This window comes from Sapajus apella, unplaced genomic scaffold (genome assembly GCF_009761245.1).
Source record: "Sapajus apella isolate SASKATOON/1434 unplaced genomic scaffold, GSC_monkey_1.0 scaffold18, whole genome shotgun sequence".
NCBI classification, from domain to species: Eukaryota; Metazoa; Chordata; class Mammalia; order Primates; family Cebidae; genus Sapajus; species Sapajus apella.
This window is the reverse complement of record NW_022436958.1, coordinates 2,858,576-2,886,038: the sequence shown is the minus strand read 5'-3', so window position 1 is coordinate 2,886,038 and position 27,463 is coordinate 2,858,576. Positions and strand designations below refer to the sequence as shown.

Below are 27,463 nucleotides of genomic sequence, written 5' to 3'. Positions count from 1 at the left end.
TGTCCATCTCTAGAATTCATTTTTATTCACTCAGCAACAGTTAGTTATTCTTGCCTTTTGCATATTTTTCATATTTCTTGGGGAGATTGAGTAGGTGTTTACCAAGTTTGGATCCTCTTTCTCCTGAACACACAGCCATGTTGCATATCCTAGCCTTCCTTGCCATTAGGGGTAGCATGAGACTGAGTTCTGGCCAATCGATTAAGAACATAAGTGCCACATAACATTTCCAGACCTAATAGGTAGAAACCGCCACGTGATCCATTTCCCTCATCAGCCAGTGAGATGCAAAAGATCTGGCAGAGGACTCAGGACCTCCCTAGAGGGCTGTAGAGCGATCTGGATGTTTGGAGGAATACATGGACAGACACCCACTAAGTCCCTGCTGTGAGCAAGGGACAAACTCCTTTTGTATCAAGCTGCTGAGTTTTGGTGGTGGGGTGGGTGGTATTTGTTAAAGCATTTAGCCTCCTCTAACTAAAGCATAAACCAAACTCCTCTCCATGTCACTTATTTCCTCTGCTTGAAATCTTTCTGTATTCATATGGCCTATTTCATGAAATCTTTACTTAAATGTCATCTCCTCAAGAGGCCTTTTCTGATGACTCATCCAGAGGAATCTAGTTCTTCTTCAGTTCCTCTCATCTATTTTCTTCGAAGTGTTTACCATTGCCTAATGTTCTATGTGTTTAATTATTTGTTTATTGTCTCTCTCAAACTAACACATAAGATGAAAACAGTGACATGTTTCTTTCTTTTTTTTACTTGTACAGTTCATGTTAGATCAGTGCCTAGTGACACAGTAGGAGCTCTATCAACACTTGAATGAATGAATGAATAAATGAATGAATTCTAGCTGCCCTGGAACAGCCTGGCTCTGTTTCAGCTGTTGCCATCACCACAAATCCAATTTCCTCTCACACCCTCATTTTCAGACATGCAGCAGCACCTATCTCCTCACTCCCCATCAATTAAGCTTTCACATCCCTTATCTTAGCAACTCCAAATGAGGCAGCGCATCTCTTAAAAGGTGATATTCTGTCAAGTCTGCAAAACTAGAGAGAAGTTAAAAAACAAAAATGAACTCCAATAATGATTTAAATTTAGAATCTAAACCAGCCGAGGAGCCAGGTGATGAGGAGAGAACACAGCACCTGCATTCACCTCGTCTGGGACTGGACCCACAGGTAGGTGTATCCTGGACCCTGCTTTCAGGAAGAACTTTGCAGGCTACTGGGACTTCCCTCCTCCACTGTGCTATCATCCCTTGGCAGCCCTTTCATCTCGATACCTTTGCAAAGAATCCTTGTATAGCAAGGAGTCAGGCAGCCTTAGGTGCAAAGCCAGGGTCTAGCCTCATTGGGTCCTTTATTCAAAATGGGACCACATTCATTAATTCAACACTATTTATCAAGGGCTTTCTTTGTGCAACACTATACTAAGTGCTGGAAAAACAGCCTGAAGGTAGATGTAGAAGACACTATTTCAAGGAGCTTAGTGTAGATGGAAAGACAGACAAAAGTTCACAATTCCTTGGTTACAATTGTGGTAAACTTCCTGAAGGAGAAGCCACTTGTTCCATGATGGTTCACATCAGTCTAGACTGTGGGATCAGGAAACACTTACAACATATAATTTATCTGAAACCTAAAGGATGAGAAATTAACCCTCCAAAACTGGACAAGAATTGAGGGTGATGAGAATTTGCTGGGTGAACTGAGGAGGTGCCTGGAATATTTAGAAACATGGCACAAGGGCCAGGCTAGAGGGTGCTCATCTGTAATCCCAATGCTTTGGGAGGCTGAGATTGGAGGAACACTTGAGGCCAGGAGCTCCATACCAGCCTAGGCAACATAGTAAGACTGTCTCTACTAAAAATTAAAATTAAAAATTAAACTGAATTAAAACACATCATAGGACCAGCGTGGCCAGTATCTAGTGAGCAGAATGGAAATTGGTAGAAAGGAGGCAAAGAAAGATGGTTCAGAGTCTGATGGACCAAATCTAAGACATTGGTGTTATACTAAGAACATGGGAAATCATTGAAATATCTAAGCAAGAGAAGAGGGCAGGGTGTAATCAGTTCTGCATTTTGTAATGACTTCTCAGGTTTCTATGAAAAGAATGAATTATTAGAGGAGCAATCATGGCAAAAAGTAGTCAATTAAAAAGCTGTTGCAAGATCCAAGTGAAAAATAATGATTCCTTGACTTAGAGTGTTTACCGTAAACAAGGAAAGAAGCAGATGGACTTGAGAGGTATTTAGGAGGCGAAATCAATAAGATTTCATGATGGATTAGCTATAGGCAATGAGGGAGGGGAGTGCACAGGGGAAGATGCCTAGGTTTCTGATTTGAGCGACTGGTTAGAAGACACTGCCATTCACTGAGTTAGGCTATGCTGGAAGCAAGACAGGTTGAAGGGAAGATCATGACTGTGATGTTGGACATTCTGACTTTGCAGTGGCAGCTACTTATTTTCTGAGTCCTGAGCCCATGTGTGTAACGGTGAGAACATGAATATACTACAGAGTGGTTCAGAAGCCTGGCGCATCACCCAGCAAAGGACAAGAGCTCAACAATGTCAGTTCCCTTTCCCTACTCACCCCTTGTTCTTATTCATTAATTCACTTAACACATATTAAAGGATCGTTTCCCAAGTGTCAGTACTCTTCTAAAGACGTGAATGAACTCATAGAGTCACTGCTCTCATGGAGTTGACTTTCTAATAAGAGTAGGCAGATCATAAAATAAGCAGACATATGCTGTAGCTAAAGCCGAGGAGGATAAATTGAGCAGGGAGGAGATGAGAGAGTGCTGCACAGAGAGTGCTGTTTTATGTATAGTGGTCAAGGAAGGCTTCTCTGTGGAGGTGATGTTTTAGTACACACCCAAGTGAAGTGAGGAATCTAGCCATAAAGACGAGGATGAAGAAGAGTAGTCCAGACAGAGGGAACTGAAAATTGTAAAGAACCTAAGGTGCAATTGCTTGGTCTGTTCTAGGAATAGCACAAAGGCTGATGTGGCTGGAATACATTGAGCAAGGGGAATGTGGCAAGGGTTGATGCTAAGGAAATGTCCTGGGCTAAATCATGCATGGACTTGCAGACCAAGGTGAGGACTTTGGCTTACCTCTGAGTAAGAGAAGCCACTCAAGGTTTGAGTCCAGGAATAACAAGAGCCATAACCAAAATACAGAATATTTTTGTCTATGTCTGAAGCCAGAAGTCTTCATTGACAGAACCAACTCTCTCTAATGCTCTCTTTTTCTCCTATTTCTGTTTCAACTCAATGAATAAATATAAAACAGCTATAGAATCAAATTAATTTTTAAATAAGATTTATGGAACATTTACTATGAGTCTCTGTCAGGCCCTTTCACATGTTGCAAGTGATTCTAATAGCAGTCTCCTTACATGAGCCTTTGCTGGAGACCAGCCAGTATTAATGCGTTCATATGTTTTTTTATTTAGTGCTCATGACAACCTAGGAAGGGGGTTTCATTACCTCCATTTTACAGATGAGGAAACTGAGACTCAGAGAAGTTAGGTAACTTGTGTGAAGTCACACAGCCAATAACTGATAGTCAGGATTCACCATATGTGTCCAGGACTTCCAGACTCTGAGTCCATATTGTTCCATGACAACATTCCAAGTTGTCCCAACAGTACCTGATTCTCCCCTGAGCTTGTTTTACGTCAAAAGGAATGCATCTAAAAACAAGCAGGGAAATGCCCAGCACATAAGTGTATTCACATTTTTTAGAAGGATGCATGTTAACAGCCACTCAGAAAAATAAAGTTCATCACTAACAATGAATAGAGGGGTGGGGTTTGAGGGCAGAGAACTCTTCGGGCAGGAATTTTTCACATTGCATGGGTTACCACCTGTGTGCTGGGCCAGCTGAGGGTTGCTTTTCAGAATTGCATGACACACCTCCAAGAGGTCTAATTTTCCAGGCAGCAATTATTTACCAGAATATATCACTTCAACGGAGAAAAATTCCATGAGTCTCAATTCCCCTGAGTGACACTTTGTCCTTATTTTTATCCTCCCAACTCCAAATACCCTGACATCTCTTGGTATAACAATGACAGAAGCAGCTACTGCCAAATGTACATCAACCACATGTCTGGTGTGGCAGCCACTTTTTATACACCATCCCTAACCTACATCATTCAAATGTTTTGGTTTTCATTTTTACGAATAAATAAACCAAAGCACACATAAAACCCCTAAATACCTTTTTAAAGGTCACTCAGCTATTCTCACTCCAGTCTGACACCCTTTTCATCATCCCATAGTGTTCCTGCCATCCCACAGGCAAATAGTTTTAAAGTGGAGACTTTGATAGTGACACTTAACCTAGAAGAGCAAACACCCAGAGTGGAGTTTCTACCTTGCAATGATAAAGGATGGAAGAAATTTGGACACTTGAATTGCAAAGACCTCTTGTTCACTGGCCTGATTCCCCAAACTTGTGAATTTGCCCACAGCTCACCTTTCTGCAGCATAATTGCTGATTACATTCCTCTCTAGGTGGCTTATTTGGAGAAGTTTTTTTTTTTTTTTTTTTTCTTGAGATGGAGTCTTGCTCTGTCTCCCCCAGGCTGGAATGTAGTGGTGCGATCTCAGCTCACCGCAACCTCCGTCTCCCAGGTTCAAGCAATTCTCCTGCCTCAGCCCCACTGAGTAGCTGGGATTACAGGTGTGCACCACCATGCCTGGCTAATTTTTTGTATTTTTAGTAGAGATGGGGTTTCACCATGTTGGCCAGGCTGGTCTCAAACTCCTGACCTCATGATCCACCTGCCTCAGCTGAAGTCTTCTTAATGAAACAGTTTTTCACATCCAGATCCATTTGTTTGTGCATCCTGATACAATTTCCCAACACTGGGGAAACCTGGACCCTGTAAAGCAAGCACCTTCCTTTAGCATGTACTGGAAATCAACTGACAGCCACACATGCAGCCATCTCAAATTTTCATGGCAGAAATCTTCTAGTCCATTCCCTGCTTTCAATCAGAACTCAATCTAGATGAACAACCCTCAGAAGAGTTGACATTACTTTGCTCTTCAGTCAACAGTTCTCATTGATAGCAAATCCTGCTTCATTTCTCATCTCTATATGCCAAATTCTGCAAACCTAGGTCATTTCCGTAGCTTTGCTCTTGTAATAGAAGGTATCTGTGCCTATTTGAAGTGAAAAGCATCTGAACATTGAAGTCATACCGGTGAAAGAGTTGGTGGTGGTCATATTTACCTTTAGGGATCCCTCAAACTGCACCACATGGTTGGTCAGCTAACTCTCTTTCTCTGGGGATCTGGGTGTCAGCCAAAGGAAGATGCAATTAGAAGACCAAAGAAGGAGCATTACGAGTAAAGAAAGCATAGATTTGGAGCCAGACACACACTTGACTTAAATTAAATGTTTTGAGGTTCTTTATATAGTAATGATAATAATACAGACCTTGCAGAACTATTGTGAAATGAAATGATTTATTTATTCATTCAAGAAATAGTTATTTTGTTCTTGTTATGTAATGGGGTTTATTTTAGGCACAGTTGAGGTGGTCATAACAGCTAAGTAGAAATCTATAACATGGAAGAAGCATAGGGAGTCCCAGAGTCAGGTGGAGGGTGCTGCCATTTTCTATAGGGAGGTCAGGGAAGGCCTCTCTGAGATGGTTTCATTGGAGCTGAGATCTGAAGGAGCTGAAGGGATAAGCCATGTGCCTCTCTCAAGGAAGAACCTCCTTCCAAGCAGACAGCATTGCAGAGTGCACATACTGTTTTTGTTTTCATTTTTCCCGATTTATTTTATGTTTGCATAATATACAATGCATAAAATGTGTCATCTTAATCATTTTTAAATGTACAGTTCAGTGATGTTAAACACATTCACAGTATTGCACAGCCATCACCTCCCATCGATACTCACAACTCTTCTTATAAAACTGAAACTGTGTACCCATTAAACAAAAAATCCCCATTTCCCTCTGGCCCCAGCCCCTGACAACCACCATTCTGCTGCCTCTATGACTTTGATGACTCTGGTCCCCTCATGTAAGTGGAATTGTACAGTGTTTATCTTTTGTAACTGGTTTATTTCACTTAGCATAATGTTCTCAAGTTTCACCCATGTTTTATGTGTCAGAATGTCTCTCCCTTTTAAAGCTGAATAATATTCCTGCACATATTGCTAAAGAACCTGTCATGGTGGTTCCCCAACCAAGCCAAAAGAGTCACCAAAGAGGGTGCATGCATGCGTATGTGTGTTTGTGTGTGCGCATGTTCCACACATACACATATATACTCTAGCATCACTTAAGACCAATTAAATCAGAATGTCTTAAAAGACCCCAGGTCTATTCCAATATTCAGCCAGGATTAAAGACCATGAGTTATAAATTGCTAGTCAAACTGTATTGTCCACATCCCTGGATTTCTCCTTTGTTGGTTCACCAGTGGGGGCCCAGGAATCTGCATATTAAGTAGTAACTCTGATGATTCTAATGCTGGTGGTGCAGGGACTGTGCTGTGAGAAGCTTAATAGTCACAATTCACTTGATGATAATAATGATCATATTTGCCAGACGCAGCCATTTGGTCTACAGGCATGAGAAAAGAAAAGGCAGTACAAGCGTTTAAGAAAATGTCAAAAGTTAACCTGAGTAGAAGAAAATCATGAATCATCAGAGTTCACCCCAGAACCTCAGTGGCCCTCTGACTTCTAATGCACCCAATTTAAAAAATAAATTAAAAAATAAAGAACTATTTAGTACTTTAGGAAATGTGTACCCAGTACAAATAGGAAATACTGACTTCGTAGAATTTCAAACAATTTCAGAAAAAAAGTACTGCCTCTTTTCAGAGTTTCCATTTTCCAAGTGGTTTCTAAGTGCTTTTAATATGGAGGGCGATAACTTGGGTTGTTGTTTTTTTTTTATAGTGCACGACTAATAACCAGACGTGCCCATACTGCAAGCACTTAATGCCAACATAAGCCATGGGGCCATAATGAAGATAATTGAAAGTATGACTTTCATCAATATTTAATTAGCATTTGGTGCTAACTCATTATTTCGGTACAATTAATTTGACATCTTACTATATGTCCTGAACAGATTTCAATCCAGAGGGCTGTTTTATTGGCAAGACATGTGTAACGTCACACATGCCCCTGCCCAGAGGAAACAATATGAAATATCGGGGGTATGATTGACAATTTAATCTAGTTCTGAATAGCAAAGCCTAATATATTAAAACCAAATAAGCATGTTTACTTAGCAAGGCAAATCCAGTACTAATGAAAATCCTGACCTGGTTCAAGAGAGTCAGGGATAGAACCCCCACTGTTTTAACGCAACTTCACGAGTGTCAGCTGGTATCAGGAAACATTCACAATAGGGGCGCATTGCTGGTCACCTGCAATAAAAAATTTTAATAACTCACATATCTATACAGTCTGAGAGGCTCAATGTATTACCCTGCTAAAGGCAAGGGGTTTGGCAGCAGGAGGAGAGCACGGAACAATAGCCCAGGAGTCCATGGCCCTGGGTTTTATTCAGGTTCTATGATGTTAACCTCTGTCAGCCATTGGGTATGTTTCTGAATGTCCCTGCAGCTCAGTTTATATATGTGTGGAAATAGTGAATAAGCCCATTAAACCAGCATCTGTCAAAAACCATCCGTATTGAAGGACCACTTTTGTGTTTATTCTTTTAAAATTTCAATTTTAAATTGTGAATTGAGACTTTCTTAAAATACAATTAAAAATAAACAAAAACTACAGGACTATGTCCTGACACTCTACTGGGCCCTGAGGTGATGATCCAACAAATAAATACACAAGCAGGTTTTCTAAGTCTATGACCATTATATTCTAGCAAGAAGGAAGAAAACAGCAAATAAGTAAACAAATAATGGAAAAGATACTTTGAGGTGGCAGTGAGAGATGTGAGGAAAAGAAATCAGGTAATGAGCCAGACAGTGACAAAGAATGATGAGTTGCTTTTTTTTTGAGATGGAATCTTACCCTGTCGCCCAGGCTGGAGTACAGTAGCACGATCTCAGCTCACCGCAACCTCCACCTCCTGGGTTCAAACGGTTCTCCTGCCTCAGCCTCCTGAGTAGCTGGGATTACAGGTTCTCACCACCATGCCCAGCTAATTTTTGTATTTTTAGTAGAGATGGGGTTTCACCATGTTGGCCAGGCTGGTCTCAAACTCGTGACCTCATGATCTGCCCACCTCGGCCTTCCAAAGTGCCGGGATTAGAGGCATGAGCCACCATGCCCGGCCGATGAGCTGCTTTTTAACTGGGTGGTGCCTGAACGAGTCTCTGAGGCCAGGACTTTGAAAGTTGAGACTGGATGGCTGGGCAGTGAGAACAGCCAGGCATGCCAGGTCCTGGGGAAGGGTGCTTCAGGTATATTTATCAAGTGCGAAAAACAAGCCAGGTACTAGCGTAGATTCAAGGGTTGCAAAGTGATAGAGCACAGTCTCACATTGAGAAATGGCACAGCCCTGCTGATGAGAAGATCATTTTCAAATTAATAATCATAAATACAAGGAACATTTTAATGTAAGAAAACGTGGTTTGTTTTATTGCACTCCTGATTTGACTAATTGTTTTTAAAATTATTAATTATTGTTGAGTACCTACTATGTGTGAGGTCCTCTTGTGGGCAATTTTTATATACTCATGGAAATCCTATTAGAGAGGTGTGATGAAGATTTTATTGTTATTAAACGGTTAATTAAAAAAAAAAAAAAGCCCCAAGTAGATAGTTCACCAAAATCACAATTAGCAAGTAGGAGAGGCAGAAATTAAACCACAATAGCCTGATGTCAGAGGCAGCACTGTTGACTTTTTATATTAAACTGCAACTACTCCTTTCTGGGTCAGTAAACATCTTTTCTATATGGAGTTCAGAAGGTTTGTATGCTGAAGAGAGAGAGGAGAGAAAGAGAGAGAATATTTTCATTTTGGAGCAATACATGTTTTTCTGTGTCAATATTCAATTCAATTATCCTGCAAAATAGAAGGTAATATACTCCTCATTAAAATAATTTATAACTTGAGAAAAGAGTAGAAAAAGGAAAATTAAAATAACATATCAAATGAAGCCCCAATTTTTATTATTAAATTTAATAGATTTAAAATGGCTGTTTCAGATTGCTGTTTTAACAGGTCTGTACCCCCATTCTCAATTTTTATACCTACCTTGTGGATTGGTAAATGTCTGCAGACCACACTTAAGGGGTACTGCTTTAGACTTCCTCAGAGTTGTGAGAACCAGTGAATTTAATATGTTTTTAAAGAATTTGAAGAAAAAGTGAAAAGCACTCTATCAATATAAGATACTACTTCTTAGAGAAGGAGACAGCCAGGTGTATCCCAACACTTTGTGAGGCTGAGGTGGGCAGATCACCTGAGGTTGGGAGTTCAAGACCAGCCTGACCAAAATGGGGAAACCCCCTCTCTACTAAAAATACACAATTAGCCGGGCGTGGAGGCTGAAGCAGGAGAATCGCCTGAACCCGGGAGGCAGAGGTGGCTGTGAGCCGAGATCGCACCACTGACTTCAGGTTGGGCAATAGAGTGAGGCTCCATTTCAAAAAAAAAAAAAGAGGGAGAGAGAGAGAAGGGAGAAGGGGGCAGGAGTGGCACTTGGCTTTTCTTACCATTCAAGGAAGAATGACAATGATTCCCAGTTTCTAGTTAGTTTCCTCTCTGAGATCTCCTGGGACACATATTCAGGAATAACTTAGTTTGTGTTGAGCCATGCTATAAATGGAAGGGGAATGAACTGAGTGAATTTATTATTATGTGAATAGTATATATGAAATATCAAAACCTTTAAAAATCAGAGAGAAGTCTGGTTTATAATATCCTAAGATAGATGCTGTGTGTTTTATTGTTTGTTGGTTTAAAAAGTTCTGTCGAGGTTAACTTGGAATAAAATAAACTGCATATGTTTAAAGCACATAATATGACTTTTAACATATGTATACACTGGTGAAACCATCTCCACAATCAAATAATGAGCATACCAAAAGCACAGACTATAGGCTTTAGGACATATAGGTCCATATTCCTGCCTTACTGCTTTTGAGTACCATTCAGTACATTCACAATGTTGTACAACTACCAGCCCTTTAGGTTCCAAAACATTTTTATCACCTGCAAAGGGAACACGATGACCATGAGGAAGTCACTCTAGGGATTTACCTGTTTTAATTGTTTGATAGAAATATAATCATATAATATGTGACTTTTTGTGTCTGGTTTCTATCACCTAGCATAATGTTTTTAAAGTTCATCCATACTGTAGCATGGATTAGTCCTTCATTCCTTTTTACAGCTTAGTAATATTCCATTATATGGATATACCACATTTTGTTTATCCATTCATCCATTAGTGAACATTTGGCTATTGTGAAATAGTGCTACTATAAATGATTCATGTACAAGTATTTGTTTAAATGATTGTTTTCAATCTTTTTTTGGTATATTTTTTGGTAAGTAGAATTATTGGGTCATGTGGTAATTCTGTTTGACTTTTTAGGAGATGTCAAATTGTTTTCCACAGAGGCTGAACCATTTTCCATTCCCACTAGCAATGTACAAGGATTCCGACTTCTCATCATTCTTGCCAGCACTTATTTTTCATTAAAAAATATAGTCATTCTGTCGATGTGAAATCATATCTCATTGTGATTTTGATTTGCATATTTCTAATGGATAATCATGTTGAACATTTTCTCATGTGCTTGTTAACCATTTGTGTAGCTTCTTTGGAGAAATGTCTATTCAAATCATTACCCATTTTTAGTTTGGCTTTTAAAATCTTTCTGTGGTTTCCTTTTAATCGTTTTTATATATTCTAGATGCTGGGCTCTCTCAGACATGCAATTTGTAAGTTTTTCTCCTATTCTGTAGGTTGTCTTTTCACTTTCTTGATGAGCTGGTTAATCTTTTTAATTTTAACCCTTCTAATACACATGTAATGATGTAAAGTTTTGGTTTCAATTTATATTTTTCTAATGACTTACATTAGATAACCATGTGCTTATTTGCCATCCATATATCTTCTTTAATGAAGTGTCTGTTCAAACATTTTGCCATCTTTTTTTAAATTTGGTTGTTTTTTTATTATTAAATATAAATACATGTTTCTTATGCGTGGACTCTGTATCTGCAAATTTTCCTACATGCTAAGATGTATTTGTAAATTCAAAATCAGTACTTATGGCACAGTCATAGTCATTCATGGACGTGCATAGACTGGTAAAGAATTTGAGTGACTTGGGCATATGTCCTCTCCCAGCTGAGGTTGAACAAGGCAGTGCTCTGCCTTCTAGTTTAAGCTCATGTACTGTCTAAGTAAGTGTCCTTTTCACAGACTATCTTGCACCATGTCTTTTGCATTTTTGTGGTTTCTGTGTGTGTTGTCACTGTTTTAAAAGACCTCCAACCCTAGTGTTGAAGTCCTCTCTAGTGTTCCTAAGTACAAGAAGGCTGTGATGTGCCTTATGGAGAAAATACATGTTTTCCATAAGCTTCATTCAGGGTCAGGCATGAGTTACAGTGATGTTAGCAGTGAGTTTAGTGTTAATGAATCAGCAATATGTATTAAATAGAAAATTTTATTTAAACAAAAACACATATAAAACAAAGTTATGTTTTGATTCAGTGATGAAAATTGTGACCAGAGGGTCTTAGGAACCTAATCATGTTATGTATTTCTCCTAGCAGCAATGTTTCTTTATTCATTAATTCAGTGTTTGGGGTGACTTTATAGAACATAGCTACCACAAATAATAAAAAACCAGCAGTATAGAGAATATCTGAACTCAAATTCTTTATTAGTTCTTTTTTTTTTTTTTTTGACAGGATTTCACTCTGTCACCCAGGCTGGAGTGCAGCGGCACCATCTCAGCTTACTGCAACTTCTGCCTCCCAGACTCAAATGATCTTCCTACCTCAGCCTCTTGATTAGCTGGGACTACAGGCATGCACCACTGTGCCCGGATAATTTTTGTGTTTTTTGTACAGATGAGGTTTCACCATGTCACCGAGGCTGGTCTTGAACTCCTGGGTTCCAGGGATTAACCCACCTTGGCCTACCAAAGTACTAGGATTACAGGCATGAACCATTGCACCCAGCCAGATATATGCTTTTCAAATGCAACTCTTTTCTTTCAGTGTGTGATTTTAGCTTTTTGTTCTCTTACTGGTGTCTTCCAAAGATTAAAATTTTTAATTTTGATGAAGTTTAACTTATTATTTTTTATTTATGGATTATTTATTTAGTGGTATATCTAAGAAATCTTTTCCAATTCAAGTTCACAAAGATTATCACCTGTGTCTTCTTCTAGATATATTATAGTTGTAGGGTCTACATTTTTGTCTGTGATCCATTGTAAGCTAATTTTATATGTAGTATGAGAAATGCATGGGTTTTTCTTTTTGCATATAATATCTCACTGTTTCAACACCCTTTGTTGAATAGAATATCTTTTCTCACTTAATTGTCTTTGACATTATTGAAATTTGGTTGATCCTATGTGTGTAGATATATTACTTTACTCTCTATTTTTTTCCATTGATTAATTTGTCTATCATAGTGCCAATATCACATACTGTCTCAATTACTGTAGCTTTATAATAACTTTTGTAATTGCAGAGCTTGAGAACTCAAAATTCTTTCAGTGATTCTAGGTCTGTTGCCTTTCAATGTGAACTTTAGAATCAGCTTTTAAATGTCTATACACAAGCTTGCTGGAATTTTGAAATGTATTGTGTTGAATCTATAGATCAATTTAGCAAGAAGTGACTTCTCAACAATAATGACTCTTCTGATCCATAGAGCACACATCTCCATGTATTTATGTCTTCTTTTTATTTTCTTAGCAATGTTTAATTTTCAATACATTGTTATCATCCATCATTGATCTGAGGTATCCCTAAACATTTCATATTTTCCCATTTTATTATACTTTAAGCAGCATATATTTTTTTCAATTCAAGCTTTAATTGTTGACTTTTAGCATATGGAAGTACAAGTGATTTTTAGAAGATCCTCAGTTATCATACATCTAAGAAAACTAAAGGGAATTCCCCAGGGATGGCAAATTCTAGAAAGTACAGCTGCCTTTGAGGGAGAAGACGGTTAGCAGGCCTTGTCATGGCATGCAACCTGCCTTTTTCAAAGGCAAACTCAGACTGTCTTCATCTCACTTGTGCCCTAGGAAAGTAGCCTCAGGTACTGGATTGACTGGTGGCCCTGGATGTGTAGGGAGTAATCCTATGGATGAAGCATGCCTAATTCCACCAGGAAAATTGGCTTAGTGCAATGTGCTAGTCATCACCTCTGTTAATGGACCCACTGCTGAGTATTCTGAGGACTCTTGGGCTAAATGCAAAAGGTGTTCAAAAGGAAGAGAATAAATAGACACCTAGGTCATGAGGGGACAATACCATTTGAATAATTCTAGTCCCCATGTAGGTAAGTCTACACCTCAAGAGAAGGGAATCCAGCCAGATGTGGTGGTTCACCCCTGTAATCCCAACACTTTGGGAGGCTGAAGTGGATGGATGGTTTGAGTCCAGGAGTGTGAGACCAGCCTGGGGAACATAGTAAAACCCTATTTCTACACATACACACACACAAATTAGCCAGGCATGGTGGTACATGCCTGTAGTCCCAGCTACTTAGGGGATTGAGGCAGGAGGATGGTTTAAACCTGGCAGGCAGAGGTTGCAGGTGAGCAGAGATTGCGCCATTGCACTCCAGCCTGGGTGACAAAGTAAGACCCTGTCCCCCCCCCCCCCAAAAAAAAAAAAAAAGGAGTGACTCCTGGGATAAAATATTTTTATTGGAATAACCAGCTCTATGCAAAAAGATTCAAACATCATTTAACAGGGGGAGAGCTCAGCTCCTTGGCTACCTAACGCCAATTAAGCTGTGAGTGTCCAAATATTATGAAGGAGACTTTGAGAGCAACAGTCTTACAGGGAGGATACAACAGCCTCATCAGCAGAGGACTAAGCTGCTAAGCAATGATAGACAGGCAGTGGCCAAGCTAGCAGCAGAGCCCAACCACTGGAGAGTGATATGATTTGGCTCTATGTTCCTACCCAAATCTTATCTCAAATTGTAATTCCTATAATCCCCACTTGTAGAGGGAGAGATCTAGTGGGAGGAGATTATATCATGGGGGCAGTTTCTCTAATGCTGTTCTCGTGATAGTGAGTTTTCATGAGATCTGATGGTTTTATAAGTGTTTAACAGTTCCTCCTTCACACACTCTCTCACCTGCTGTAAAATGCACCTGCTTCCCCTGTGCCATGGTTGTAAGTTTTGTGAGGCCTCTCCAGCTATGCAAACCTGTGAGTCAATTAAACTTTTTCTCTATAAATTAGTCTCAGGAAGTTCTTTACAGCAGTGTGAGAAAGGGGTAATTAGGTGAGATTTTGCCATCAGAGGGATGTGGGTGGTTCTGTTGAACCAGTAATGAGCAACGAGTATTTACTTAATTTTTTTAAATGTGCCACCAGGCCTGGGACTTGTAACTTGCACAAATAAAAACATATTGTATGAAAACAATTTGTTTATTCAACAAATAATGCCAAAGGGCCAAGAATTAAAGAATAAAAAAGTAATAACAATGCTCATGTTTATTGAGCATACATTCCATGTCAGGTACTCTGCTAAGCACTCTACTCACCTTATTCCATTTAGTCTTCTGAACACATCCCCTCAAATGTGACCCTTGAGTGGTTCACAGCCTATCAATGCAGACGGAAAAATAAACAACTAAATATAATACAATGTGATGTAACAGTAATTAAGAATGCATAAAATTTTACTGAAAGCCAAATGAGAAGGATCATTTGGAAAGGTTTCATGTGGTGAACATATGGTTTTTCTGTTTCTTTACAAAACCGCTATATCCTCATTCCCTGTGGTGCCAGAGGGATTGTCAATCACGGCATCTTCTCCATATCAGGTACCAGCAAATAGTGGTGTTTCATCTGCTTGACAACAGTTATTGAGTGAAAGACAAGAAATGGAACCCTAGCAGAACCAGAGTCCCTCGATGATACTTAACAACAGTAATAGTAAACGAGTGCTGGAGAAGGGTCCTACCCTCAGTTCTAACCTGACACAGAGCTTGGGAATAAGGTGAGGCAAGGGAGGCCTTGGCCTTGGGCACAAAACTTAAGAGTGTACCAACTGAAAAATAAAAATCCTCGACTAAAGACAGACAATAGCTTAAACCAACATTAAAAAAGTAGTGAAAATAACCTATAATGAACAAAATATTGAAATTTTAAATAAAAACAATGTCACACTAAGGCACACTGGAGCTTGAGGCTAAAGGAAAAATTAACCTTCTATATACATATTTTTCTATATTTCTCAATGATTAGTTTTTCAGAATATTAAAGTAGTTGTAAAAATGTTAAAAAACCATAAAAGTAAGTGGGTGTTTTTTTTTCCATTTATTTATTTTATTGCATTTTAGGTTTAGGGGCACATGTGAAGAACATGCAAGATTGTTGCATAGGTCTTGTAGTAATATTTTAAGTAGAGTGACGTCGCTGCTAGCGAGGACCTCAAGTGGATCGCCGCGGCCCCTCCTCCTAGAGTGGCAGTCTTTTCCCGCGTGCTGCCTTCGCCGCTCGAGTCGCTCAGGGGAAAACGTGGCATCTGCCCTGGAGCAGTTCGTGAACAGTGTCCGACAGCTCTCGGCTCAAGGGCAAATGACACAGCTTCGTGAACTGATCAACAAGAGTGGGGAACTCTTTGCGAAGAACTTATCCCATCTGGACACAGTGCTCGGGGCTCTGGATGTACGAGAGCACTCCTTGGGCGTCCTTGCTGTTTTGTTTGTGAAGTTTTCTATGCCCAGTGTTCCTGACTTTGAAATGCTGTTCTCACAGGTTCAGCTTTTCATCAGTACTTGTAATGGGGAGCACATTCGATATGCAACAGACACTTTTGCTGAGCTTTGCCGTCAGCTAACAAATGCACTTGTGGAAAGAAAACAGCCCCTGCGAGGAATTGGCATCCTTAAGCAAGCCATAGACAAGATGCAGATGAATACTAACCAGCTGACCTCAATACATGCTGACCTCTGCCAGCTTTGTTTGCTAGCAAAATGCTTTAAGCCTGCCCTTCCATATCTTGACGTGGATATGATGGATATCTGTAAAGAGAATGGAGCCTATGATGCAAAGCACTCTTTATGTTACTATTATGGAGGGATGATCTATACTGGGCTGAAGAACTTTGAAAGAGCGCTCTTCTTTTATGAACAGGCTGTAACTACTCCTGCCATGGTGGTCAGTCATATCATGTTGGAATCATATAAAAAGTATATTTTAGTGTCTTTGATATTACTTGGCAAAGTACCACAGCTCCCAAAATATACATCTCAAATTGTGGGTAGATTCATTAAGCCTCTTAGCAATGTATACCATGAGTTAGCACAAGTGTATTCAACCAACAACCCCTCAGAACTCCGAAACCTGGTGAATAAGCACAGCAAAACTTTCATTCGTGATAACAACATGGGACTGGTGAAGCAATGCTTGTCATCTCTTTATAAGAAGAATATTCAGAGGCTAAAAAAGGCCTTTTTAACTCTATCATTACAAGATATGGCAAGTCGTGTGCAGCTATCTGGACCTCAGGAGGCAGAAAAATATGTTCTGCACATGATAGAAGATGGTGAGATTTTTGCAAGTATTAACCAGAAGGACAGTATGGTCAGTTTCCACGATAACCCTGAAAAATATAATAACCCAGCCATGCTTCATAACATTGATCAGGAGATGCTGAAGTGCATAGAGCTGGATGAGCGACTGAAGGCCATGGACCAGGAGATTACAGTGAACCCCCAGTTTGTGCAAAAGAGTATGGGCTCACAAGAAGATGATTCAGGAAACAAACCATCCAGTTACTCCTGAAACTAACATCCATCCTGAGCTAAACAAGAGAAACTACCATCTTGGCCAGTGGCAAACCTTCAGAGGGCAGCAGAGAGGACCAAGCCTGTGTCACCTGGTTATTAAGAAATTAGGTTTTGTTTTGACATCTTCAGTCCTATGTGCTTTCAGAAAACCATTCTCTCTGCAAAGAAAGGAAACAGATTTGCAAACTTTAGTCTGTCATGGATTTATTTATCCTCAGATTGTTGTTATTGCCTTAAATCTACCTTTTTGTTTTAAAATATATATATTTTTAAGTATAAATATTTTATACTAAAAACAGAATTCATCATTCAAAATTAATTAAAGCAAGCTCATCAATAATATTTTAAAAATCTAGTCCTGGAAAAATGTAACTGTTAAAAATGCATAAAAAGGTGTATATGGGGAATCATTTTTCCTTTCGCTTCAGGCTCCAGCAAGGCTTAGCATAATACCAGTTTCTGAGAATAAATCTATACAAAGAAAAACAAAAGAGAGATGAAGGAAAGGCAGTGAGAGAGAGCAAGATCCTCTCAGTGGAAGAAGAGATAGAGAGAGACAGAGAAAGAGAGAGAGGGAGAGAGTGAGAGAGAGAAAGAGAGAGAGAGAGAGAGAGACAGAAGCTGATATTCTTCCTATCTGACCCTACCAGCAGCCAAGCCTATACCTGGCCTCCTCACCTCTGGGAGCACTAATATTTGTTGTTGTTGTTGTTGTTGTTGTTGTTATCATTGTGATTTGTGGTTCTATCCCTTGAAATTCAAATCCTTGCTTAAGCTGCATCTTGGTCTTAAACTGAGCTCCCTGAGGCAGACCTTGAGTTTAGGATAAGTTCAAGTGGTTTGCCCTGAAGGTGATCCCAGGAAGTTTGGGAGGAAAGTAGGAATATGTGACAGGGAGGAAGGAAGAAGATAAATGGAAGTTTTATCAAGCAGTACTTCACTGTGAACTCTACTGGGAACTTAGGGAGACAATGTAGTACCAATCTCAGAGCCCTCTCACTCCACACTAGGCAAGGAGGCTAGAGTATTCATCCCCCAGCTCCTATTTGTCATTGGCTCTAGTCACCAACTCCTTGGAACTTCTAGTCTACTCCTTGCTCAAGCCAAGAGAAAGATGTTAGGCAGAGAATCTTAGGTTAAGCACCTCAGGTTATGTTCACAAACCACATGCACTGGAAAGGTGCGTGGTGGGGAAACATGTATGGTAAGAGCACCTGTGATGTCTACCTTAAAGGATGATCAAATGTTTCCAGAGGGCACAAAGCACTCTCTTTACAGAGCAAAGTGGGAAGCTGGTTACTATAGAAGTGAAAGCTCATAGAATTCGGATTTGGAAGAGGCAGACTTGAATCTTATCTCCAGACCTTACTGGTTGTGTGGATGGGACAAATCTCTTACTGTCTTTTGATCATCTACATGTTTTTTCATCTGTTTAATAAGTAGAATAATGACACAACCAACATCAGAGCAATGCTGGGAGGATCAAAGAAGTATATAATTTTTGATGGGAAATGCCTTTAAACAGTTAATTTTAGTGTTTTCTATTAGCCTTAGAAAAGAAGTTTCCAGGCTTTAGGGTATTCAAAAAGTACTTGGAGAGCTTATTAAGAACAGAGTTGGTCAGGCACCATGGCTCATGCCTATAATCCCAGCTCTTTGGGAGGCCAAGGTGGGTGGCTCACTTGAGGTCAGGAGCTCGCAACCAGCCTGGCCAACATGGTGAAATCCCATCTCTATTACAAATACAAAAATTAGCCAGACATGCTAGTGCTAGCTTGTGGTCCCAGCTACTCAGGAGGCTGAGGCAGGAGAATTGGTTGAACCTGGGAGGCAGAGGTTGTGGTGAGCCGGGATGACACCACTGCACTCCAGCCTGGGTGACAGAGAGAGACCCTGTATCAAAAGAAAAGAAAATGCAGAGCCTGGGGACCAGGCCTAGAGTCTTTGATTCAGGGTACCTGGCATGTGACCTAAGACTCTGCATTGTTCAAAGTTCTCCTGTGGTTCTGAAGCAGGTGTGAGCCACACTTTGAGAAACGCTGCAATAGCATAAAATACGTGGAGGGAGAAGAGCACAACTGGATGTGACAGAGAGGCCTGAGTAAGCATGGGGAGGTCATGAGGAAACACAGGAGAGCTTGAATTTACTTTGTGGGAAGAGGCAACATGTCAAAGGCTTTTAAAATAGGAGAGTGATGTGATCAGTGCCATATCGTAGAATCATGCTTCTGACGGCAGCCATTGACGATGGATTTCTCAGTGAGGACTGAAAAAACTACCAGTAGGGAGGCTGCTGTAATAAGCCAGAAAAGAGGAAATGAGATCTGAAATTGGGGCACTGAATGTAACGACGGAGGAGAGGGGCATGTGGAATGGGGAAACAAATGCTGGTAAAAGATTTTAAGAGAAAAAGGCACAATACAAAAATGTAGATGTATACAGTATGTTCCTATTTTGTTTATAAATTCATGTATATATTTGTGTAAATACACACATACTTTACACACATAAAAGAGGAAGGGAAATTCAACCAAATGTTGAGTGGTTTTCCCTGAGTTGTGTAGGTGATTTTAAGGTATTTTAATATATATTTTTCTTCCAAAATGCTCTGTAATAACCATATATTACTTTTACAATCGTGGTTTTAAAAAATATAAAAAAAAGCAGAGAAAACATTATTATATAGACACAGAATTTCACAGGGATGGCTAAGAAACAACCAAAGAAGAAATTCTATGAAAGACCAAGTCATCTTTCTTGAGGACTTAGAAGCAAATTCTGGTGAATCTTTTGGCATTATTAGTAACTATGAAGTGGCCATTTAGATGAGACCAGCTTTTCTTCTGCCACTATTATCACCTTATATACTTTTAAAATACAATTAAATAAAAGTTACTACAGGTTGATTGATGGCTGGAATCTTACTTGCTTACAAAATGGGTAGAACTTGAACTCTGTATTTATTACATATTCAAAGAGTGAAATACTTTTCTGTTTCTTAGTTGTTTTTCACTTTAAGGTAGAGTCAGGTATTCACAAGGGAGGACAAAAATCCATAGTGTTCAGAACTGACAGAAAAATGTTTATAGCTTAGTAAAGACCATGCCAAGTACTATGGCATGGTGATATATCTAAGCCAAATACACTATACTTAATAGTTCTCCTTAGACTTTGGTTGAGTGGAAATTGATCATTTGTTGAAGGTTAAAACGAAGAAAAAAGAGTAAATGTAATTCATGACTGCAAAAATTTTGGGATGCCAAAGCTTGGAGCATTCAAGATTGGCAATTTTCCTGTCTTTAATGAGCTGCTGATGAGAGTCCAATGTTCATACTGTACTGCTATTTTACAAAAGAAGTTCAAAAGCTCCTCATAGTGCCTCTCCACTAAGTACCTATCCACTGACCTCCAACACCAGGGAACCGAGAGGCTTCCTGATCTTTACCTTCAAAGAGAAAAGTCAGGCTGGCTTCTAATACTTAAAGGATTAGCTACCTCTCGATGTGAACAAGGGGTGCAAAGAAGATTTCCACTAAAACTAGTTTGAGTGGGGTGTCATCATGATGTGGGAGGCTTAGGTCAGAATATTCTCTGCTATGATTCTAAACAAAGCCAATAGTCCCAGCAAAGTCACCAAGAGAGGAAAAGCCTGCTGCATATTCAGTCATGTCTTACAATAAGATTGGTAAGTGGTAGGATTTGTGTTCTGGGGAATATTGGTACATGAGTAGAAATGGAAACAAAATAATAACCAACAAAAAAATAAAAACAAGCAGACCTTAAGTCTACACTAGGAAGATGCTTACCGTTTGCTGTCTACTGCCCAAATGTCTCTTGTTATAAGTAAAATTTTGATGCTGCAAAAGAAATAGCACTGGAAAATATGTCCTCTCAGCAAGGCAGTTTACTTCTATAGAAGGGCAAGGGGTGCACGGACGGAGCAATGATGGCCACAGCTCACTTGGACAAGGGGAGAAGGGGTACTTATGCCTGATGCGGGGGGGTCATCCCAGTGCTGTGTCGTCCCCTATTGGCTAGGGTTAGACCGGTCGCACAAGCTAGACTAATCCCAACTGGCTATTTTAAAAAGAGCAGAGGTTCGAGCTGGAGTGGCAGGTTGGGTGTTTTGGGTGAAAGGAGGGTTAGGGGCCTGTCAGAGCAGGTAGCCAGGGATGATCATGTGACTAGGATGAGTCAGGATGAGAGGGCAGGTAGCAGATGTGAACTACTGATGAACCAGTGGAGAAGATTGTTTACCGGAATTACAAGGAAGTTAAACTTTAGAGATTTAAAGACTAAGAGAGCTGAACATACTGACATACTGGTTCTTTGAAGAGAAACTTGGGGTTCACTATAACACTCTCTACAGTCTTGTCCAGGAAAAGCAATTCTTAAATTCAGTGGTTCCTACCTTGCAGGCTGTGAACTTCTAGGAAACCAAAGATTCTACAAGAAACCCTTGTACAAATCTTATACGAGAAGAATTACCTATAGAGAGCATTGGTATTGCTTCCCACCTATATGTGTATACATACGATGATTTTCCAAACATGTATTAATTTTGTTGGGATTAATTCATAGTAACTTTCTGACATTTGATATTTTCTCAATCAACACACACTAAATATGTGTCAGCTTTGGTGTAAGGTACTGTTAATGTTTTTGACATTTAAGAGGCCCTTGTCAAAAAAGCTAGGAATGCCTGCCATAAACAATTTACAATTATCAATATATAAGAGTGAAAACTTTCTGATTATAGCTTGGAGCAATGATTCTTAGTCTTGGCTGCACATTCTAATTTCCTAAAAAGTTGTTTTGTTTGTTTTAAACAGGGCCTCACTCTGTTGCCCAGGCTGGAGTGTAGCGGCATGATCTGAGCCCACCGCCACCTCTACCCCAGTGCTCAAGAAATTTTCCTACCTTAGCCCCCAAGTAGCTGAGACTATAGGCACACATCAACATACTTTGCCAATTTTTGTATTTTTTGTAGAGATGGGTATTTTTTGTCCAGACTGGTCTCAAATTCCTGAGCTCAAGTGATCCCTCTGCCTCAGCCTCCCAAAAGATGCTGGGATTACAGGCATGAGCCACTGCATGTTTAAAGAGTTGTTTAAAACCCCAATCCCTAGCTCACACCTAGACCAATTAAATCAGAATCTGTGGAGTGAGATACCAGTACTGAGATGTTTAAAGCACATGTATTTCAATTTTAATTTCTTTGAAAACTGAAAAGATGCATATGATAAAAATGTCAACACAGACATTATGCAATAAAAAGTTAGTTTCTCTCCCACTTCTTATTCCAAGACATTTTATCTTTCCCAGACACTACCACTATTACAAGCTTCTTAGCAATAATGCAGAGATATTTTAAATACATGCAAGCATAACCATTGCTATTCTTTTTATTATTACATGAATTATGACAGCCTGCACTGGAAGGATGCAGCATAAAGCTGTGAGCCCACAGGGCCACAAAGAAACAAGCTGCAAACCTGAATAGGATCAGTTGCTTCTAAGTTTTGCATAAATATTCCTTTGCTATATATTCATTATGTTTGCCATCTGTTAGCTCTCAGTGACAGACAAGCAATGGTAGACATCACAGGTTAAAAAACACTTTGGGAAGTAAACTTCGGTTTGTGAAAATTCTATAAATTAACTTAATTTTTATGTAAATGCCTGCCACTGTTAGAATTTAACCTTGGAACTAGTTTGAGAAGCACTGCCTTGAGAGATTCAAAGCTGTTGCTGAGTGTAGACAGAGAGGGGCAGAATAGAAAAAAGATAGCTTGTCCTGGCTCTGTCCCTCTAAATATCCAGACCCTGGAAGCAGGGTACAAAATTAGTGACCCAAACAATGTACCAGATTAATTAGAATTTGCTGTAAAATCCATCTCTTTATCTTTTCATTTCCCTGGCTGTCTGTGGTCTTCCCTTGTTAAAAGAAAAACTTTAGCTGAGCAAAGAAAGATTTGCAAATCAGGCAGCCTCCTGAGCCAGAGTAGGCTCAGAGACTCCAGTGCAGTCGTGGTGGAAGAAGATTTATGGACAGAAAAAGGAAAGTAATATACAAAGGAAGTGAGGCACAGAAACAGCTAGATTGGTTATAGCTTGGCATCTACCATTTTTGAACAAAGTTTGAACAGTTGACCACCTTTGTCCAAAATTCAGTGATCCGCACAAGAGTAAGCTATAACCTTAAACAATTCCATTCAGGTTATAGTTCACAATGTTCATAGAAAGTTTTAGGCCAAACTTAAAACACGGAAGGAGGCAGCTTTAGGCTAAACTTGATTTAACACCCATTTAACAACACACCTACACTGTTTTTCCTTAAGGTTAAAGATAACGTACTGTCTTCAGTGCATCTCTAGTGCCTAGCAAGGTGGCTGAGCCTGGAGGCAAGACCCATATGAACAGAATAATCCCAGCTGACCCTTAAGTTGCTATGAGAAGCAAGTGTGAATTCTGGGATGACACAAAGAGAGAGATGCAGAAGTCACCAACAAAAACTTTGTCTAAGGAATTTTTCAAGGGAAAACAATGGAAATAAGAAGGCCTGGGTTCAAATCCCAATGCTGGTAATGAGACTGAGTAGAGGTAGGGCTTGGCTTCAGCTCACCCTCATTTAAGCATTTTCTCAGGCGTTCCCACTGGTTGCAAACCCACGCCACTTCCTCACTGACGCCATACCCATTGTTATGGTTTGGCTCTGCGTTCCCACCCAAATCTCATGTTGAATTGTGATTCCCAGTGTTGGGGGAGGGAACCTGGTAGAAGGTGACTGAATCATGGGGGCAGATTTTCCCCTTGCTCATGATAGTGACTTCTCACAAGATCTGATTGTTTTAAAAGTGTGTAACACTGGCCAGGCATGGTGGCTCAGGCCTGTAATCCCAGCATTTTGGGATGTCAAGGTAGATGGATCACCTGTGGTCAAGAGTTTGAGACCAGCCTGGCCAACATGGTGAAAAGCCAGCTCTACTAAAAACAAAAATTAGCCAGACATGGTGGCATTCAACTGCAGTCCCAGTTATTCAGGAGACTGAGGCAGGAGAATCACTTGAATCAGGGAGATGACAGTTTCAGTGAGCTGAGATCACACCACTGCACTCCAGACTGGGCGACAGAGTGAGACTCCATCTCAAAAAGAAACAAACGAACAAAAAAGTGTGATGCTTACCTCTTCACTCTCCTGCTCCACCATGGTAAGACATGCTTGCTTCCCCTTCGTCTTTCCGCCATGATTATAAGTTTCCTGAGGCCTCTTAACCATGTTTCCTGTATAGCTTGTGAGACTGTGAGTCAATTAAACCTCTTTTCTTCATAAATTACCCAGAGCAAGTAGTTCTTTATAGCAGGGTGAGAACAAACTAATACACTCCTCAATAGTCATAAAAAGAAAATAGCCAGTCTGTGTTGTTCTTCTGTGCTCTCATAATGTGTAACCATGCTTGTTACTTAAGGAATTTCAGAAACTGGGCCTAGAAGATCAAGATGGAACCGCAGTTGTGAACCAAGTTTGTAGAGTGTTCAACTTGGGCAGGAATGCTAAACAATTGATTTACAGTCTTGTTGCTGCTGGCCATACCACCAGATGGCCCATGATTCAAGATAACCATGGCAACCAGATATACTGAACTTCATACCCTACTCTTCAGATGCTTTGCTCAGCCCACCCTGCATACCCTATCCCGGATACTGTTGACAAAAAGAGTCAAAGTCTGTAAAATATTGGGAGAGATTTATTCTGAGCCAAATATGAGTGTCCAATGGCTCATGACATTGCCCTCAGGAGATCCTGAGGACATGTGCCTAAGGTGATCAGAGTATAGCTTGGTTTTATACATTTTAGGGAGACATGAGACGTTAATTGATACATGTAAGATGTTCATTGGTTTGGTCCGAAAAGGAGGACAACTGGAAGAGGCAGACTCAAAGATTTTTCTGATTGGCAATTGGTTGAAAGAGTTATTATTAATAGAAAGGAATATCTGGGTTACAATAAGGGATTGGGGAGACCAAGGTTTTATTAGGCAGATGAAGCCTCCAGGTAGCAGGCTTCTGAGAGAACAGCTTGTAAATGCTTCTTATCAGACTGAAAGAGTCATTCCAAAAGGGAGGAGAGTATAATGAGGCATGTCTGGCTCCCCCTTCCCATCACAGCCTGCAACTAGTTATTTAGATTAATTTTGGAATGCTCTTGGCGAGAGGAGGAACCCATTCAGATGGCTTGGGGACCTTAGAGTTTTATTTTTGATTTATAATATCAATTCCCACACTTTGCCTAATACAAAAATTTCTACTGGATCTTTTCGGGGAGTCAGCCAGAAAATTCTCTGTCTTGTGCTGTCTTGGTTATTCCAGGGCATAAGCTTCAATAAAGCCTTGTCTGGGAAAACACTTTTGCCTCGTAGCAATTTCCATTGCATTGAATTGGCCTTCAGTTGGACAATTTTTGTGGCTTTTGAACTGTTTTTGAAGACTTGGTTCCTTGGAGACCTAGTGGGTAGGATCATTGTGAAAAAGTGACTTATGTAAAGTTTGGCCCTCTTGCCTCTTTTCATTCAGAACAGTTTTGTTTTTCTGGTTGAGGTTTTTCCATAACATCTTATTTGAAATAAGGGTTTTCTTGCTCTAAATTTGGTCAGAATCCACCAGACAGATAATTTTGGAGATTTCCTCTAGCTGAAACACTCTTAGGATTCAATAATTTCTAGGTTTGGAGCTACAAAATTATTATCCCAGATCCTTGAATTCTAAAATTTATTTCTTCGTTGGCGTGGAACTGAATCTTTTTCTACAAGTGCCCATCTAAAATATTATAGTCATGTTCTCACACAAGAACTCTTAATGCACGCTGGCAAGCATGCATTAATGGCTTTTCATTATTTCTCAGGGAAATCAATAATTCTGTTTTCTAGTCAGATTTTTTTATAACAGCAAACAGAATTTACTAGGAGTATGATTTGCCCACAAAGACCTTATCTCTGCAGTAAAAGTTTCCAGTGAAAATAAAAATGTGGAAAATATTTTTGCTCCCCCTGCCCACCGGCTTCACAACAAGTCAAGGAGGAAGCACCACTTTTCTGATAGTGCCCACTTCACTGCATTTAAAGATAACAAATGAGAGCGACGCTATCCTAATAGGGATCGAGGACTGAAGGATTAATTATTTTCCCTGGAGCTGACTCTCCCCACCCCATCGGAGGCGGGTTTTCCTCTGGGAGCTCTCCTGCATTGCTGACGATCCCTCCTTGAGCCCCAAAAGGGCAGCAGCTGTCACTCTGAATGTTCAAGTGCTCAGAGCCTAGGGCTTTAGTGAAACGTAGATTCCTGAGTGTCTTGGGAGGCGCACTGGATTAGGATTTAGAGGAACTAAATCTAGTCTTGGCTTCACCATGCTACTTTGCTGAGTCTCAGATTTTTAATTTTAGAGATGGAAACGATAATCTTTGTTCTACAAATCTCAAGGGGTCTTCATGAGACAAGGTTCATGAGAGTTGTTTGAGGGTACAGCACTATAAAAATTAAGAAACTGTGCGTTGGAGAGTATGGAACAATCTGCTCAGCATTTATTACAGCTTCTTTCGAGGTTGACTTTCTGTCTTGCAGAGCCTAGAAAGTTAAAAACATTTCTCAACCTTGCAACTTGGCGGTCTGGGTGTGACTTGGGTTTTGCCAATTATACACATTTATGAGAGAGTTGAGTATAAAATTGGATTAATTGACTAGTTTTGCTGGTGCCAATCATAACAGAAGTGGCACAGTTCAGCAGCTGGCAGCAATGGAGGCAGCCTCTAGACTCAGAAAGCAGTTTTGTGATTATGGTTGAAGCAGCAGCTCCCTTGTCAGCCTGGCTCTTGGTAGAGTGTGGGGAATCATTACTGGAAGCTCAGCATACAGTTAGTTCCCTTAGTCTTTCAAATGATTCTATCAATTGTTTAATATTCTGCTACATAGCCTTGCCTTAAGCTAACTAGAGGTAAAGACTGATCTGTTTTTCTTAAGTGCAAGCATCAAAGAGAGAGATGATTTCAGACAGAGGTGGAAACATGTCTTCAGGCCAATGTTTAGGAGATGTTAAAAACTTCTGTGTTCTTCACATGTACCCCAAAGCCTAAAATGCAACTAAAAAAAAAAAACCACTTCTGTGGGGGACCAGGCATGGTGGCTCATGCCTGTAATCCCAGCACTTTGGGAAGCAGAGGTGGGAGGATTTCTTGGGTCCAGAAGTTCAAAAACAGCCTATGCAACACAAGGAGAGTCCATCTCCACCAAAAATTTAAAAATTAGCCAGGCGTCGTGGCTCATGCCTATAGCCCAAGCTACTTGGGAGGCTGAGGTGAGAGGGATGGCTTGAGCCCAGGAGGTCAAGGCTGCAGTGAGCTGTGATCGTGCCACTGTACTCCAGCCTTGGCAACAGAACAAGATCTTATCTTAAAATATATATATATATATATATATATA

The 27,463-nt window shown here is 40.0% G+C and overlaps 1 pseudogene across 1 annotated transcript; it reads left to right on the top strand.

The window, feature by feature from the left end:
* Positions 1 to 15,671: 15,671 nt before the first annotated feature.
* Positions 15,672 to 17,248, top strand: LOC116556966 (annotated as a pseudogene). Its single transcript, XR_004271285.1, has one exon. The product of XR_004271285.1 is annotated as a COP9 signalosome complex subunit 3 pseudogene (transcript).
* The last annotated feature ends 10,215 nt before the right edge of the window (positions 17,249 to 27,463 follow it).